The sequence below is a fragment of the Hordeum vulgare genome, chromosome 7H, assembly GCF_904849725.1.
Source record: "Hordeum vulgare subsp. vulgare chromosome 7H, MorexV3_pseudomolecules_assembly, whole genome shotgun sequence".
NCBI lineage: Eukaryota > Viridiplantae > Streptophyta > Magnoliopsida > Poales > Poaceae > Hordeum > Hordeum vulgare.
In genome coordinates, this window is record NC_058524.1 from 319,684,084 (window position 1) to 319,697,058 (window position 12,975).

Sequence of the window (12,975 nt, forward strand, 5' to 3'; positions counted from 1 at the left end):
TTTCAAAATCCATTGGTTTCACTTGTTTTTCAAGAAGCAAATAAGATTTACCTCTTCCTCTTCCCCTTTTCATTCTTAGATCTCTTATTAGTGTAAGAGAGTTGTAACAGTCCATAACCGACGCTCCAGAAGATTCCCCTTTTATTCCGTATTTCCCGTGTGATTTATTTGGTTGTCGCATTCATCATCGCATCATTTGCATCATCCGCACTGCATCGACACTTTGTTGCCATCAGTTTTAAAACTTGAATCCGTCATTAGTTGTCGGTCCTCTACATTTATTCGTGGGACATTTTTCATATTTAAAACTCATGTCATGTGTCACCATTCTACCATGTCTTCTCAGCCCACAACCCCTCTACACAACCCACTGCAGCCCACCAAATCAACCCTCCTATCAGAGCCGTTGGATCGGGATCAACGGTCAAAAATCGGACTAAAAACCCCAACCCTAGCCCCGTGTCTATAAATAGACACCCAAACCTTCTTAATCTGTCGCCTCTCTCTCCCGCTCGAAATCTGTGCCACCCAACCCTAGCCGCCACCCTCAGCTACCTCTCCCTCTCCCACCTCGTTCCAAGCCTGCCCGGGCGTGGAGGAGGCCTGCCCGAGCCCATCTCGGGCCTGAGGAGCCCGCACCGCCAACCGCAGCCGGAGCTCCTCAGAGTCGCCATGAGAGCAAGCCACTCTAGCCTCATCACATGCCTGCGCTGCAAGTCGCTCCCCCTCGCCGGAGCCCCTAGGCCGCCGGAGCCGCCGGTGCCAACCTCCAGTCGGTGCCCCGCCGCTGGAGTTCCCTATTGTCGCGCCCTCGGCCGCCGGTGCCCCGTTCTCGCCGTTGCCACAAGCCGCAATCACGTGTCCGCCCGCGCTTCGCCAGCCCCCACTACTAGAAAAGTCCTATTAGTGGCGCACCCACTTTAGCTATTAATGGCGCACTATGGGTGCACCATTATTATCATGCCACTACTAATAAATAGTAATGGCGCACCCCTGGTGCGCCACTGTTAATATACGTAACAGTGGCGCACCACCCGGTGTGCCATTACTATCCAAGACAATAATGGCGCACCAACTAGTGCGCCATTACTATCCCTGATACTAATGGCGCACCTCTGGTAGGTGCGTCACTACTATGAATATTAGAATTTATTTTTCTTTTTTCATATTTATACAGGTTAAAATATACATAATAGCATAGAATATAAATAGCACAACATATATATAAACAGCAGTTTTATCGAATACAATAGAAGATTAGTCTCCGAATACAATTCATCATATTAGTCTCCTAATTCAAAATACCGAACAAAGTTAGAACATTACAAGTCACGCGAGTAGCGAGTTGGTCTTCACATTACAAGTCGATATCTAAACTACCATCACATAGAAGAGGGTTGCGGTCACGATGAGCATCATCAGGATGAAACTGATCTTCATCAGGTTCCTCCTCCGTTCCCTCCTCTCTCCCGCTAGATAGCGCGCGTATCTACCTTCCGCCTCCGCCCTAGTGGTGTACCCTTTGTAACTGTTACCGCTGAAATGGTGAACCTGTCTCCGACACTCCTCCCAGTCGTCATAGACTCCGGGAACCTCAGCCTTGTTCACGACATACGACGGCATCTCTATGCACTAGACAAACAAAGGCAACACATTAATAGAACGATTCATGGTCCTACTAATAAATATCATCGACTACACATATAAGTTCAATGACTGTCCAAACTAAAGAGACATACACGTTCATTAAAGTTTAATTACAACATAGCATCAGTACTTTCGACTCGACTCAGGGACCGGAGCGTGGATGAAGCCGCCGTCTTTCGTGATGGTCATGAAATTGCGGTCGTTGTCAGCTTGCATTTGTAGCGTTGTGTCAATATCACTGTTGGACGGTGGACAGTTTAGGTAAAACTGCCCCGATCTAGCAAGGACATCTTGATAGATGATTTCCGCCAACTCCAACTGGATGCGAAAGAATTCTTGTCTGATGTCCTCGTCCTGGATTGCCGACAAGCGTGCGGCCCAATCTTTGAGCTCATTTGGTAGCATACGGTGATGTTGGTCCCGTACGATCGCCCGCATGTGATGGAGGGCGTAGTAGGCATCCTTCTAACTGCCAGGCGGCTGCTTGACGCAGGGGAACGTCGTTACGTGGGTGAACACGTGCTTGCCATACCTAAGAATTGGCCTCCTGAAGGTGCCTCCAGATTTGGTGTCGCCGGGGAGGACATCATCAAGAACTTTCTTGATATTTGTGTAGTCTTTCTTCAACTGACGGACCGAGTCGAAATACGTGGCCATGGAATATTTAGGACTTAAGTGGATGGGTGTGCAATGTGTGTCACTGCACAAAACATGGAATGTTAGAAAAAAAAGAGTGATCGAAATCTAAGAAATCATATGTTACGTGGCGATATGGGGATGACTTACTCAGAAAAGTAAGGCACGAGGAAGTTATCCTTATCTGCGTTCGCTAGAATGATGCCTTCGAGGTATGAACTCGCGACTTGCCGGTCCCCAGCGCTGTCCAAGAGCTTGGCATGCATGTTGAAGGGGTCGACTATCACGATGTCCGGGGTCTTGTCTCTAATGATCTGCATCTCCATACTGAGCGAAAATAGCCGAATGAAGGTGTAGTGCAACGGATAAAGGTTCAACATAGCGAAGATGTCATCAAACGCAGGACGATCATATGCCTGATGTTACTATCGACAAAGCCCTTTCCCTCTGGCACCTTGGCCACGAAAACCAGGTATGCCCCATCATTCTCGGAGAGACGCCGCTTCTCCATATAAAGAACTGCGTCATGGAGACTCTGCATAGCACCAGTTGCAGTATTGAGCATATTATTCGGTAGCATTGGCGTACCCGCTACATGCACCATCCTTTCAATATCCTTAGATATTGGTGGCCCGTCCAGAGCACGGATCGTACTCGGTGCCGGTTGGTTCGCACCCTTGTTAGTTTTTTCTTTTCCGTCCCTTCTGCTTCTCTGCTATAATGGGATCGAGTTCTGCTCAGAGACCACCTTCTTGAGTGTGTCGGGGATGATAATATTTTGCACCTCGGCTATTTGAGTCTCGGTGAAGGCAGGAGATGGAGGCGTCTCCTGAGAACTGAATAGCCGACGCCCGTTGAAATTGGGTTTTTCCGCGGTACCAGCTATTTCGCCATCGTATTTTGCACGGTTGGGTTCTTGAGAAGGAGGCCCGAACAAGGCTCATCGCTGTCGTACCCATGTCCGTTGATGTACTTATCCACGTTGAAAGTTGTATCGTCGTCGTCGTCCGGATCCTATGCCATATGCAAGTCCGGAGCAGTTGATGGCGGTAGCCTTGCGGCGGTCTTGCCATGGCTTGGTGCTGGCACGAATCACGGTGTTGTGTGTGGGGTGGTGTCCCCCACCCCCAAACGAATCTTGCTCTTCGGCCAAAGCAAGGACCAGTTTAACCAGGCGTTGAGGGTCATCGCATCATCTTCGTCGGTCCCAACGGGTCGATCCGGAGGTAACAAGTCATCGCAGCCCCGCAGCACCCGAACCAGTTGAACCCTATACACGGTGGGTGGCATCGGATTACCGTGGAACACGAGGTTGCCTGGTTTAACGATTTTGGCCTTAGCGACATCGATCAACTCGCCATCCACGAAGTGCAGGAGAGTGCATGGAACGTTGGCCGGTCAAAAAGGCAAGGAAATTAATTCATCGGCCGAGGCTTATAGTTATCGTGATGGCATCGAGCTCGGCTAATGTCGAGGCACCGCCAACGACGGGCGTGCATGTGACGGAGGGGCCTCTTGATGCCGAGGTGCCGGCCGGCGTATTCTTCCCACACACGGGTGCATTAACCTCTAATACTGGCGCCGACGCCGGAGGCAACTGCAATGCCGCCTCCTCCGGAGACACCGATGCCGGCACGTTATGCGAGTTGCTGCCCGTGAAGCTGGGAATCGGGGGCAGCCCCTACTGGCTGCTCGCAATCCACCCCCGCAGCCCCTCAAGCAAGGAAGGCATAATGGCGGTGATCGTCGCTCCAAGTTGGTCTTGCACTTGCTCTTGGACTATCTCTGGAATCTGCTCCACTTGTGCCTTGAGTTCTTAACCTTGCGCTCCTAGTTTTCCGAGCTGGTCTTTCTGTCCTTTCTCCCAGCCATATAGTATTCCGACCATTTCGTGGACAAGCCTTCGCCGGCCACACGACCAGCTGACGACGGCTTACTGAGCTTATCCTTGTGTTTATAGTGTTGTCCCAAGGAGCAGACGGGGAGCTCGGAGACCCCGCGCTAATGCTTTCAGTTTCCTGCGGAAGGAACATGAACCATTTAGAAATTTTGCGTCATTAATTAGAATGCAACCATACGGAGCTAATTACGCGGGGGTGTATTCCTTACCAGAACACACTCAAGCTCCTTGACCTTCGGATCCGTGGTAAGCTCCTTTGTTACCGGGTCCACCTTGTACCTGGCCCTGACATAGTTCATGGTCTGCTTTTCATAGTTATTGGAAGAGGGGCGGTATGCCTTGCTCGGCACGCTCCGCGTCCTCCTTGTCCCATTTCGGTTCCGCCACTCTGAAACCGTCGGGACCGAGTTTGTGGACCCCTAAGTTCAAGTCCCGCATATCTTTCCCCCACTGACTTGATTCCGCAGATGCGTTGCTCTCGCACTTGATCTTCAACTCCTGGTAGTCAGCTTCGCTGATCGAAGGATTTGTCTCCTTGATCTTCTCATAACTATCACCTCATAGAATCCTTCTCTTCACCGAGGCTCTCCAAGTAGCCAGGGCCGTGCTCATCTTCGTGAGGGCGGCACTGTTCACTTTATTCCCTGCGAGGTGTGTGTTTGCGACGTCACAGGGGAACTTGTATCGTTCGGGTAGCATCGTGAAGAGGAGGTTGCCCTAATTCTCTCGGCCTTGATGCCTTAGGTTCTCGGTGTTGATTGAGACGGCGCTCCAGAGAATGCACCCGAGTTGTCCCGCGTACCCACGGACTAATTCTTTGGGCGTCGTTGGATGCCCACTGGAGGACACTTTAGTAAATTCCTCCCTGACGGTGCTGAGCACGTTCAGGTGTCGGCCCTTCCGTTGCTTCTTCGGTTGGCTGCCATCTGTGTGTTCGCTGCCATCATCAGTGGTGGCATCCCCGGCGGCACCATCAGTGGTGTCATCCCCGACACCACTAGGGGTTGTGTAGTCGTGATCGGTGTCTTCCGCGGCATACTCATAGCGATGAGGTTCTTCCTCCAGCTCGTGGGACAGCTCCCAGAATTGCTTGCCCGAACCGCCGGCCTCATCGTTGTTGGCCATGTTCGCTCTAAATAGGAAAAAAGGCTACTAGAGTTATTGCACGGGGTTGAATCGGGCACCTTCTAGGTCAAAACAATTGGGCATGACCTTTCCTAATTTTCTTGACCTAGGAGTGCCTAATTCTCAACCGAAACGGAAAATAATATATGTTTCAGGATAAAGGGGTAACAAATATGAGTCATTACAACCTTACTGCACAAGCAGGATGCCAAGGAATAGTAAGATGGAAGATTTAAATACTTCAGAAATAAATTTAACATAACCACTACAATCAAAAGGCATAAATCAGTGATCAACATAAAAAATCATTGTCCAAGTAATAAAATTCATTCTCCAAATATTCCTAGACACCGTTTCAAGACCCCGTTTTCTTGGTCTACGAGGAAACATACAAGGTGCACAAAGATTTGTTGTATTATGTTCTAGTAGTTGCCTAATTCTGTCTCATAGCAATGCGGTGAATGAAAAGTTGGCCCAAATAACCTGATGTGCTTTGCAATGTGACAACCCCTTTTGGCTGTCTCCTGAAAACTAGATGTGGTGACCATTTCAGAAAAAAAAGCAAACCTTATAGAGAATAACTAAATTATATTCTACCAGAACATCAGCAACATGCCATTTGACTGAAATCAGTTGTATTTGGTTGACTGAACTCGAATTCAGTGCATGCACCGCTCTTGTTTAATTCATCGTAATCCCCGACCAGATGTGTGTGCTAATAAATTCAGTGGTTTTTGATTGACTGAAACCCAGTTCAAAATTCAATATATTCTACATAGTCATCTGTACTTCCACGACGGCGAGGAGGCGCGCCGGTAGACGGAGATGGACATCTAGGGTTGTAGGGCGTGACGCACCAGCGGAAGTAAGAGGTGGCAGGAGGGGAGGACGGTGGCGAGATGGGGAAGAGGGAGGGGCGGGGGAGAGATGGGGAAGAGGGAGGGCGGGGGTGCTCACCTCCACAGCAGTGATGGCCGCCTGACCCGTCCGATGGCGGCGATGTGTGCGGAGGTGGCCAGGGCCTGGGGGAAGTGACGAGGAGGGGGCGTTAGCTGATGAGGAGGGCGGCGGCGGCTGACAAGGAGGGCGGTGGTGGCTGACGAGGAGGGCGGCGGTAGCTGATGAGGAGGGCGGCGGCGGTGGCTGACGAGGAGGGCGGCAGCGGTGACTGACAAGGGGAGATGGGAGGGAGGGAGGGGTGCGGTTGGAGTGGAGATGTGGGGGAGAGGCAAGTGCGGGGAGGGATAGAATGAGGGAGGGTTAGCAATGGCGCACCATTTTGGGGTGCAGCATAAGTGGCATATCAGTGGCGCACCTTTTAGTGGTGCGCCATAATTGGGGAGGGATAGCAATGGCGCACCTTCTCCTCGTGCACCATTACTAACTTTTTTTTATTTTTTGGATTTTTAGTTGCATGTAATAATTTTGGTTATCACTTTTTAGTTGCATGTAATAACCGAAAAGTAATGGAATAGCCCAACGGTTTAGAATTACATGACATGGTGCAAAGATTTAGAATTACATAACATGGTTGAAATCAAGTGACGTGAAATAACAATCATTAAGGATTGAGCTTGCCACTGATACACACATGCGGCCGACACGTCGTGATTCGATCTTAATTAGCTACCTTTTCACAATGATCTTCTTTCCCTTCTTTCTCGGGGTTGAATAATTTAGCCCCGGAACCCCTTGAATTCTTCTCTTGAACGGACGTCCTTCAGGTAGGGTGGTCCTGCTTCTTCTTGTGTTGTGTGCTACTTCATTGTCGTGGTCATCTTCCATCTTGGGGTCGTCGTACTTCTCGAAGTCTTGCTCATTGGCGACTCCATCCATTCCGCTGATGTTCCTTTTGCCTCTCCTCACGACAATATGACTCGGCTTTGACGGGACGGTAATGAAGAAGCATTGGTCCACTTGGCAAGCCAGTACCCATTGCTCATTTTTCGCGATGATGTTTGCGCTCGCGGTCCTCGATTTGGCTTCGTGTATAACCATGGTGGTGAAATACCGGTCTTCATTTAGGACGCTCTTGGCCCATCTGACATGGAACATCGGAACCTTCTCTCTAGCATAGCTCAGCTCCCAGATCTCCTCGATCCTTCCGAAGTATCTGTCCTTGTCGTTACCGGTGTAGGACTCCATCGTTACCCCGGAGTTTTGATAATCGCTCTTCATGTCCTTTTCCTCGGTGTAGAATGTGTACCCGTTGATATCGTACGCCTCATAGGTCATCAGGTTGTGCTCAGCGCCCTGTGACAAGGCGAATATGAGTTTTTCTTCCGTGGAAGAATCCTCGTGTAAAGGGTACGACAGAAGCTTGTCCTTGAACCAACGCGTGAAATATGAGTTGTGCTCTTTGACTATATCTCCGTCCGTCCTCTGTTTGCCTCGGTCATTTACGTCTTCTCAATAAAGGTTTTGTGCTCTACCACTCAAGGATCGACCACGTCTATGTGTTGTAGTTCCACTAGGTTTGCTCTTTCAAAGTCAGCGAGTCAACCCTTGAAGTCGACATGCATTTTACGGCGATCCTCGCGGTGACCCCATCTAGCGAGCCTGCCGAGGGGCCTGTTGACGGGAAGACCAACGGGGTTCTCGATTCCTAGATAATTCGTGCAGAAGGAGATGCACTCTTCGGTTTGAAAGCCATGGGCTATGCTTCCATCTGGACGTGCCCTGTTGCGAATGTATTCTTTGATGACACCATTCATCCTTTTGAAAAACATCATGTTGTGCATGAACGTCTTCTCGAGTTGGATGATATCCTCCACGATATGGACCAGCAGATGCACCATAACGTCGAAGAATGCGGGCGGGAAGTACATCTCAAGCTCGCATAGTATCACCACGATCTCTTCTTGTAGCCTTCTGAGTTGACTCACGCCAACCGACTTCCTAGAGATGACGTCGAAAAAGTTGCATAGGCCAAATAGCTTTTCACGAACGTGCGCGTCCATGATCCCACGGATTGCAACTGGAAGTATCTGCGTCATCATCACGTGACACTCGTGAGACTTCATCCCGCTGAACTTCTGCTTCGCTGAGTCTAGGTATCTGCTTATCTTCCCTGCGTAACCGTAAGGAAGTTTTACTCCAACGAGGCAGGTGAAAACCTGATCGATCTCCTTCTGACTTAGAGTGAAGAACGCGGGAGGGCAGTCATATTCGCTCTTCTTGGCCTTTTTTCCTTTGCGGCGACTTTTCGTGATATGCATGACATCAAGGCCATCCGTGATGCCCATTGATTGCAAGTCTGCCCTTGCTTTCGGCCCATCTTTGGTCCTCTCTGGCATGTTGAGCAGGGTACCAAGCAGACTCTCACACACGTTCTTCGTGATATGCATGACATCAAGGCTGTGAGTCACACGGAGGATCTTCCAGTACGGCAAGTCCCAGAAAACAGACCTCGTTTTCCATACCTTCAGAAGTGGCTCTAGCGCCTTTTGCTTCTTTCCCGGCGGTGGGCATTCTTTCCAATTTTTCAACAGCTCCTCTATTTCCTCGCCGCTCCTCGTACGTGGGGCTCTTGAGGGTTCGGTTTCACCATCGAATAGATCCTTGCATTTTCTCCATGCGTCATCGTCGCGAAGCCACCTTCGAGGTCCCATGAAAACAGTTTTCGAAGACCCGGGATCTCTATCTAGCTGCGATACATTGTGTCATCCATGCACCTGACGCATGCACAAAATCCGTGGACCACCTGCCCCACGACATATCCCTAACCGAGATAGTCATGCACCGTCGTGAGCTGTGCGGCTCTCATAGGGAAATATTGTTTCACTGCGGCGTCCCATGTATTGGCTGGCGTTTTCCACAGCGTGTCAAGCCCCTCTTTCAGCAGCCCCAGATACAGATTGATGTCGTTCCATGGTTGTTTCGGCCCTTCAATTAGCATACTCATGTGAATGTACTTCCTCTTCATGCACATCCAGGGGGGAAGGTTGTACATCCACACAAACAGAGGCCAGGTGCTATGTGTGCTTCTCTGGCTGCCAAACGGGCAGACTCCATCGGCGCTTGCGCCAAACATGATGTTCCTTGGATCATCCCCAAATTATGGGTGATCGAAGTTCAATGCATGCCACTGGCTCGCATCCTTAGGGTGACTCAGCATTTTGTGTTTTTTATTTATCTCTGGATCATTTCCTTCATCTTCTCGCTTCTTCTCCTTCCTATCCGGGTGCCAACGCATGAGCTCTGCTTGCTTAGGGTCGACGAAATACCGCTGCAGACGAGGAGTGATCAGAAAGTACCACACCAGTTTTCGAGCAGCTTCCTTCCGCTTCTTGTATCTAGTAACGCCGCACACCGGACATATGGTAGACTCCGTGTGCTCGTCCCGATAAATGATGCAATCGTTCATGATCTTCATCCGGGATGTGGATCGGTCTTTCACGATAAGTCAGGTCTGGATGAAGGTCGACGACATGATGATTGATGTCCTTGTAGAGGTAGGGAGGGTTGGGAGCCTGGAGGCACGTACGGAGTTGTGGCACGTGGAAAACATTGTGCACACCCGAAAGCTCGGAAGGTAGCTCCAGCTGGTAAGCAACTTTTCCTCACCTTGTGGTGATCTTGAAGGAGCCAATGTGTCTAGGTGCGAGCTTCCCCTTGACGTGGAAACGCTTCGTTCCCTTGAGAGGTATGACGCAGAGATACACGTAATATCGTGTGTTGACTTCCACTTCATGATGGTGGTTATCAGCGTATCTCTTCTATCATGACTTGGCGGTTTCCAAACGTTCCTTGACAAGTTGGATTTGATCTTCGATTTCACGGAGAATGTGTGGCCCAAAGACCAGCCCTTCTCTGGTCTCGTACCAGTTTAGGGGAGTGCATCACTTGCGTCCATACAATACCAAAATAGTGCCATCTGGAGGCTGGACTGATAAATGTTGTTGTAAAAGAACTCGGCGATGGGAAAACAATCGTCCCGTTTGGCTCCATACGCCAAAACACAAGTGCGGAGCATATCCTCGATCTTATTTACTCGTTTCGTCTATCCGCCGGTCTCAGGGTGGAATGCAGTTCTGAAGGAGGGCTTAGTTCCCATGGCTTCTTGAAACTTCTTATAGAATCTTGAGGTGAACGATGTGCCCCGGCAAGAAACGATTTCCTTTGGAACTCTAGAAGACTCACGATGTGGTGGATGTAGAGATTGGCTAGCTGGCTACCATCATAGGTGGTGTTGACGGGGATGAAGTGGGCCACCTTGGGCAGGTGATCGACAATGACCCAACTAGAGTCATGTCCTTTGCTTGACCTACGCAGACGGGTGATGAAGTCCATATCGACCCTGTCCCACTTCCATTAACGCACTTGGAGAGGTTGTAGCAGCCCAGTGGCTCCCTGGTGCTCAGCTTTGACCTTCTGGCATATATCATAATTTGCTACAGACGAAGCTATTTCCCTCTTCATGCCTTGTCACCAGGATATTTCCTTGAGGTCTTGGTTCTTGGTTTCTCCAGGGTGAATAGAATATAGAGCATAGGGTGGTTTTTGCAAGATCAGGTTCTTGAGCTCAGCTCTGTTGGGTACGCAAATGTGATTCCCAAACCATACAACTCCTTGTTCATCCACTAAGAATCCTGGGGCCTTGTCTTCATTGATCTTCCTCTTGTTCCCATCGATCCTCTCGTGTCCCTTCTAGGCCTCCTTAATAGCGTCTATCAGTGTAGGCTTTGCTTCAAGGTTTTCCATGAACCCTTGTGCAACTAGCTACAACCCGAAGCTCACAAGTACTTCATATAAGGTAGGTAGCCTTTCCTTGATTACATCATTCAGGGTGCTAGCTGTAACAGCATCTAATGACCCTTAGTGATTTTGGTGGTTTGAAGGCTTATAGGTTAAGAGACTGATATGTTTGTAAGTGTACACATGCTCTATAAGTCGCTGAGGAGTTTGAGTTATTCGATGAATATCAACCCCTAGAAATGAATGTCTTCGGGTGAAGACTTTGGTCATTTCTTGAAGACTTTGATCACGAATAAATTGCTAAGAAATTGATATTCCTCATGAATATATTGAAGATGAGGAATTCTATGTGTCCCGAAGAAAATACACTGAAGACTTTGAAGCTTGAATATTTACTCTTTCCATTTCATTTTCATTATACTTGAGTCATAGGAACACCGTACTGCTAAGGGGGTCGAGGTAAAACTATGGAATGAATTCCGCATGATGCTCAACCCAAACCTACATCTACCAAATCCTCAAAGTAAGGAACAAGAGAGACGTGAGGACTTATTATTAAAGGGTATTTATGTCATAGGAACAGTTGAAAGTTCCATCCGTTGCCGCACCATGCGCCAATTGTCCTAGATCTTAACCACCCAATGGTCATATTATTAAAGGGTATTTATGTCAAATCATGTCAGGATGCTCCTAGGCTACAAATGGCCACGCCCCGGAACCACTAGTGGTTGGCTGCTCCGAGAGAAACAAAGACGAGTCATTTAGAGAAACCCAAATTCCTCACAGCCTTTGAGTAAAATCATCAAGTGAGGAAATACCCCAAACACCCAAACCCAAACCTCAACCAAAGTGATTGAGCATCACTGAAGAAGTTATTCCTATGTGGAACTGATGCTTGTTACCTTTGAGGACTTTGCATCCTCCAGAAGGCTAGGGGTCATGGTCTAAAGCATCCAAAGCACTCAACTGGGGATCGCCGGGTTACCAAGTTAGTGAGGGTTTGGAAGTCTGCCCTGAGACTTACCACGAGTGTTGGGCGAGGACTGTGTGTCTTTAGCTCGAGGAGAATACGGTAGGGACTGTGTGTCCCAGGACCGTCTGTCCTTTGGTTTCAATACCAAGGCACTCCAAACCAGACGTACAACTGTCACAACAGTTGGAGTTGGTTCATCAACAACTATCTTCATCGAGTTAGAGGTTCTATTTCCTCAACACTCTCATTTCATCAGTTCTATGTTCAAGACTTTCATCTGTACTATGTGAACAATTTGACAAAAGACTTTCTTTGAAGTCCTGACCTCAAATTCTTCACCTGAGTTAATATTCACCTGCTTATCCTTTACTTGATACATGTGCAAACCGATTCTGTGAAATCACTCTGATTACTTTGCTGTAGTTGTTTTTGCACCTGTGACTTACTACTATTTCTGCTGCACTCAGTTCATGACTGAGGACTTCCTCATTAGGAATTTCCTCAGTGATGAAATTTTAAAAATCGCCTATTCAGCCGCCTCTAGTCGATATAACGCACTTTCAATTGGTATCAGGGCAAGGTACTCTCATGTTGTGTGAGATTTTGGTTTAACCGCGTGGAGTTTTAGTTATGTCGATCGCACGTATGATCAAGGTTAGTGTTGGATTTCCTACTTTCGAAGGAAAGGACTTGCCCTACTAGAAGACCAATATGCAAATGCATCTTCAAGCAATTGACAATGATCTCTGGTATATTGTGGAAAATGGTATTCCCTCCATCACTGCTAATATCCTTGTCGCTGATGTGAAGAAGTTCAACCAACTTGACTCGCAAGCGAAGAATATCTTCTGTGGCCACCTGAGCAAAGGTTAGTATGGCAGAGTTAGTGCTTTGCGCACACCAAAGCTTATCCGGGATAGGCTGTCCAAAGTCAACGAGGGAGTCTGGACACAACGTGACTCTCGTGTCGATGTTCTTCGCAATCTCTTCAATCGCT